The sequence below is a fragment of the Scomber japonicus genome, chromosome 4, assembly GCF_027409825.1.
Source record: "Scomber japonicus isolate fScoJap1 chromosome 4, fScoJap1.pri, whole genome shotgun sequence".
NCBI lineage: Eukaryota > Metazoa > Chordata > Actinopteri > Scombriformes > Scombridae > Scomber > Scomber japonicus.
Window position 1 is genome coordinate 6,830,732 of NC_070581.1, and position 6,852 is coordinate 6,837,583.

Genomic DNA, 6,852 nt, shown 5'->3' on the forward strand with positions numbered 1-6,852 from the left:
ACATACATACATATATACACACACACATACATACATACATACATACATACACATGCACATATATACACACACACATACATACATACATACATATATACACACACACATACATACATACATACATATATACACACACACATACATACACACATACATACATATATACATATATACACACACACATACATACATACATATATACACACACACATACATACATACATACATACATACATACATACACATGCACATATATAGATACATACATACATACATACACATGCACATACATGCATACATTCATTCATACATACATATATACATACATACATATATATAGAGACACATACATGCATGCATACATACATACATACATACATACATACATAAATACATGCATGCATACATACATTCATACATTCATACATACATACATACATACATACATACATACATACATACATGCAGTACATACATACATACATACATACATACATACATGCAGTACATACATACATACATACATACATATATACATGTGTACAGAGGGAACTGGAGAAATGCAGCGTGTAGTCTCTGAATCAAAGGAATAATAAAATAAAAAACAATATTAACCAATTGTAGGATTTTTATTGTACAGTACAGTGTTTGTGTTTTTTACAGTACAGTACAAATAAATACTGAAATCAATAAAGGTAAGTCTCTTTAATATATTCTTTTCTTTTCTTTTCTGACAATAATCAAGGAATCCCTCGAAAAGACCAAAATGAACAATGTGTTCATCCATCTCTTGATACTCTGACTTCTCTCCTCCTACGTACTTTTTTATATAAAGGTTAAATCATTTCCTGTAACAGCTGGATGACATAATGTTTAGTAAATACTATTCAAATGGAAATACATACTTTTGTCTGGGACGATTTTACACTTTTGAGTATTTCAATCAATAAAAAAATCATTCAGTCAAAATCTATTTATAAAGTACAATTCATATCAAACAATAATACACTAATGAAATACAGGAAGTCAAAAAAAGGCGATTAAAAGTGATTTATTAATTAAAAGCTTTAAAAGTTCAAATGTGTATTTTTTAGGCACACAACTGAGGTTGCCTGTTGAACATCTGATGTTAGACTGTTCCATAGTTTAGAGGCTTATATGAACAAATCTATATATTTAGTAGTATTTGAAGTATTGAACACCTAAGGGCTCGTGCAGGAAATATAATATATATATATATATATATATATATTATGAATATATATATATATATATATTATGAATATAAAAGTTTTTAGGGTTAGGGTTTATTAGGTTATTTATGGTCACGGCATGGTGTGTGTGTGTGTGTGTGTTCAATAGTTTGGAGCATATGACACAGACCGATAACTATATGACGCATGGACCCGCCTGCCCCCCCCCCCCCCCCCCCACACACACACACACACAAACACAAATGATGTATTAGTTAGATTTTGGTCTTGTCATAAGATTTATTGACAAAAAAATAAAATTGTAAGCTGTACCTTTTGAAATCAAAGCCGTACTATATCAATGGATAAATAGTTACTGACAATTTTCAACTGCATGATGCTCTGCATTAACTATCATTTAAAGCCTAATGATGCTCAAAATGTCTGGCTTGTCAATCATCCAGCTGGCAAATCATCTCTGTTGGCAGCGAGATGAGAACACAACAATTTAATTTGCTTTTGGGGTGGAGGTAATTTTTAACATGAATGAACATCATCAGTCTGTGGGAGTGGATACGCTGTCAATGATGTTTTATTTTTAAAGCAGTCCCTTTAGTTCATGCACAAAATGTTCATGGAGCCCTCTTTTTTTTGTCCTAGTGCAGTGTGTGGTTGTGTGCTGGGGCTGGTGTAAATGTCACAGTGTGAATGTGTGGGACCACTGAGGGTTATTTATTCTAGTCACGCTGTGAGACCCTGAGCACACGGATGGCTGCTGGTGAGAGCGCCTTTTAACCTTTATGCCTCACAAAGGACAGTTTTGGCTTTTCATTTTTATTTTCTTGATCATTTTGTGCTGTGTTTATGCATGTGATATACATTTTTCCAAGGATTTTTAATTTTTTTTTAAAATTTCAACCAAATCACTTATAAAAGGCCTATAATAAAATGTTACACCAACATTCTTAGGGATAACAATGTCCCCTTTAAAACCAATTTAAACTACATTTTTTTCATGGCTTCAAAATTGTAGTTCTGGGTCCTAACCAACCCCCCCCCCCCCCCCCATCAGATAACATCATTTAGCTGTATTTCGCCTATGGGAGAATACATGGCAGTGTTCCCTCCTCCTGTATTATGAGGCACAGCAGACCGGTGAAAAACTTGATTGCAACCTAAAATGACCTGGATGTGTTGGTATGGGTGAGTCAGAGTGTGTAATGTATTTGTGTATTGAAAAATAAATGTACACTTGCATGTACAGGTCATTAAACTCAATAGAATATAATATAAGGGCTATCAACCGACAATTTTTAAATCGCGATTAATCGCAGAATTTCCATAGTTAATCTCGTATTAATCACATTTTGAATTGCATGTTTAAAATCCTGTTATTTTACATTTGAAGGCAGTTTTAAGCCCATAATGTAAAGCATTTCTTACCAGAGTGTCTTAACTGGGAATCGGTAGGTTTACTGCAGGAGGCCACTTCAAAGCATAGCGCTACAGCTAGAGGAGCCATCTACGGGTGAGTAGAAGGGACAAAAAGGTTTGCAAAATTAAAATGCGATTAAAAAAAATAACGCGTTATGAATTGCATTAATCTAATCGCAATTAACGCATTAACGCTGACAGCCCTATATAATATATAACACTTCAAACAGTGCAGTACATTTACTGCATAACAGTCGGTTATTGAGCTTTGAGCATTTATAAAAACACTAGTATTACGTAACCAAACTGGCATTTAAAGGGTTAAAACCCGGAAAATAAATGAATGTTTGATATTTATTGTCAGGACTGATGTTGGTTTAAAAAACTAATTAATGTAAGTAGAAAATAATATTCATTTATGATATTTTTATAGCAGTCTTGACACTCACGGCTTATTTTTGTCCTTTATGAGCCATGTGTTACATTTTATTTTAAAATAAGAGTTAACATTTAATTCAGTTTGATTAAAGTGTATACATTCACTAATTCCCTATGTCAATAAAACTTTATTCATATGGCACTTTTTAAAATAGGCCTTTGCAAAGTGCTTAAACACACACACACACACACACACACACACACAGAGACACATAATTACAACAAATACATGAACAACATAGTTTAATTGACACTACTAAATGTAACAGAGAGAGAAAGACTAAACTGAGCAGAACTGATACATGTGAACAGGAAGGGTGGTCTGTATAAAGGCTTTCTGATATAAAGGCACCATTTACTACAGTCCAAAGATTCAGCAGATCTAATAACTTGTGGAAGATGAATCCACAGAGTTGGGTGGAGGGGGGGACGAAAGGTCAAGATATGAAAATTGAAGTGGTGGAGAAGTGGAATAAGGGATGAGGAGGTCAGAAATGTAGTTATGGGTAAGATCATTGAGTGTTTAGTGTGTAATCACCAGGATCGTTTTTTTTCTTTTTTTTCTTTCTTTCTTTTTTTCATTTTATTTTAGATTTGTTGTTTTGTTTTGTTTTTTTTTCTTAATTTTTTTTTCTTTCATTTTTTTTCTTTCCAGGATCTGGAAAGAAAAAAAATCTGAATTTTACAGGTAGCCAATCACAGATGGAATACGTGACCTATGACTGATTCTGTTTCGGAGGCTTTTTGATTAACTGTAAACATTTGAAATAAATGAAAGCCACATTGTACGTGCACACTGCTATTTTTCACCCTTCAAATCAACTATAACAGAAGTAGGAGTCGATACTTTCATGTTTCCTGAGAGGCAGAAGCAAATGTGAGATCACTGTTTCCTGTTTAGATAGAAGATGTGCTTTCAAAATAACATAACCCAGAAGTTTGTGGCTTTATTTCTGCTAAACAAGCTCCTCTCACAAGCCCATGCTGGAGTCAGTTATACTCAATCTGTGATCGCTTCTCTGATAAAAAACTAAACCGCGTGGTCAAAACTAACCCCCCCTACCCCCACCCCTACCCCCTAAAATGAGTCACACACGTTGCCTGTGAGATCAAACATTCACAATGTTCTGCCGTAATACTGGGCTGTTAGACGGTGGGAAATTGAACATTTTTCACATCAGTTAAAATAATTGTGTTCTTGTTTGGATCGTGAATATTTGAACAAGACAGCAACGTTTATTTATAGAGACAGTGGAATATGTCAGTTATTGTATCTGCCTGACATGAATGAAAAGGGGCTACAAGTAATACAGTATGTACGCAATGTACCTTTATGCATAGATGGATAGATAGATAGATTCTCCATATATGACACCTTTTGTTTATTCTCCCCCATCCTGTGCATGTCAAATATGATTTCATGTGAAAAGCAATAAAACAATGAAACGTTCTTTTTTAACCTATAAAATGAACATTTATGAACAAGCTGCAAATAATCCAAACCATAAATACAAGCTCAATACATTAACATTCAAACTGAATAAGCAATGTGGTGATGTGATGTGTTTTATTGCATTGGTTTTTTTTATCACAATATTTAAACACTTTTTCTAAACTTACAAAAATGTTAGAATTTTATAAAAATTACATTTCTAAGTGTTTCTGTAATTTCAAACCTTTTATGATATATGATTTATGAATGGATTATATAGACACGTTAGAGTTAGAGGTTAAGGTGACAACACAATAAAGAAACATAAAGATGCACAAAACATTCAGTATAAAAACTTAAAAAGTACAATCCTAAAATTCAAAAAAACACATTGCCACAATTTAAATCAAAAATAATGCCCACATGAAAGTCAAAGGAGAATTCGATAGCAACATAACAATGTCGATGTAGGTTTCATTGTAAGATCGTGACCCTGGTCCATAAAGAAAGCTCAAACCTGACTTCTATAAGCTTCTCTTATTTTTAACTACTGGATGTGTGGTTCACATGTAAAAAACAAAACAAAAAAAAAAACATTTTTAGGAAAAATGTTGTAACCTTTTTTTTTTTTAAATACAAAAATATTAATAAAATAATGTATTTATATAATGTATTTATTGAAGAATTATCACAATATAAAATTAAAAACCACAGTCTCATACATTCAAGCCAAAGGGCACAAAGTGTTTACAAGTATTACATTAGCACTGATGCTGTGTGATGCTGTGTTATCTAAACTTGCAGATAAGGTAAAAGGTTGCAATGGAAAAAAGCCTCTATTAACACATGTACGCCTCACTTCAACTCAGGTTGTTAACAGTATTTTACTGTTTGTAAAGGAAATAAATGGAAGAGATGATTGAATACCTGCCAATAGAGAGAAGACAATTACTGTACTTAAATCCAAACACTAAAGGTATTTGTACTTTTTACTCTACTCCATTTATTCAACAGCTATGACTGAAAAAAAGTTAAATATATGATGATGATATAAAAAATGTTTGTTCCAGCTTGACCAATAAGAACAGTTTTATGCTATACATTATCAATGATGATGATAAAATATGTAATGATATAACACTATAACACATATAACTGATACTCTTGTTAGTAATATTTAGATACTTCTACTTAAGTTAACATGTTTGCATATAACAGGGTATTTTTAAAGACTTTTACTGAAGTTAAGAATCTTAACACATCCTCCAACACTGTGCACGCCTGCAAATAAAGAGCTAAGCAATGAAAATGCTGCCCTGTAGCCATGTGGAGTTAGTTGTTTTTTTTTACTTACTGGTGTGCAACAGCTCTGGAAAGTCTGAAGCCACAAAGCCACAGCCGCCTGCAGCTCTGTCATATTTTTCAGTTTGCACCTGGAACCACAGTCCACATCCAGACAGCATTTACATGTCAGATCTGACCCCATACATCATGAAGTTAACATTCATCATTTTTTCCAGAAATGAATTTTGTTCCATGGTGGAAACATTAGCAAGGTATTTTAATGACCTTTTTGGTCCTGCACAATTAAACATTCTTAGGGTTCAATGACATTTTAGCTGAGGGATTATTCTTTTAGTCCCAAAAGGTTTGTTGAACCTTAAAATTAATATTATTATTTTTTAAACTGCCCATAAGTTGTGCTGTGCCCATATACACTGGGGCGGCTGTGGCTCTGAAGGTAGAGCAGTCATCCATCAATCGGAAGATCGGTGGTTTGATTCCCAGCTCCTCCGCTCTACATGTGTTCTAACCCTAACCATAACCTTAACCTTAACATTGCTCCAGATGTGTATGAATGTGTGAGTGAATGTTAGTTTCCTCCTGATGAGCAGGGTGGCCCCTGCATGGTAGCTCCTGCCATCAGTGTATGAATGTGACATGTAGTGTAAAAGAGCTTTGACTGCTCAAAAAGACTAGAAAAGGCCTATATATATATATACATATACATATACATATATAAGTAGTCTACAATATTCTAATAATAATAACTTTATTTTATATAGCGCCTTTCATGAAACCCAAGATCCCTTCACAATAACAATAACACAGACAAAAACACACATTTAGCCATAACAGCCTGCAGGAACAAGTGCCTTTTAAACAATGATTTAAAAGAGTTGGTGCTTGGTGAATGTCCTGAGGGAGCGAGTTCCACAGTGTAGGAGCTACCACACTGAAGGCCCTGCTCCCAAAGGTTTGCCTTCTGGTGCGGGGGATGGACAGGAGGCCCAAGTCAGCAGAGCACAGGTCCCGTGAAGGGTGGTAAACATGGAGGAGGTCTGTTAAGTACTG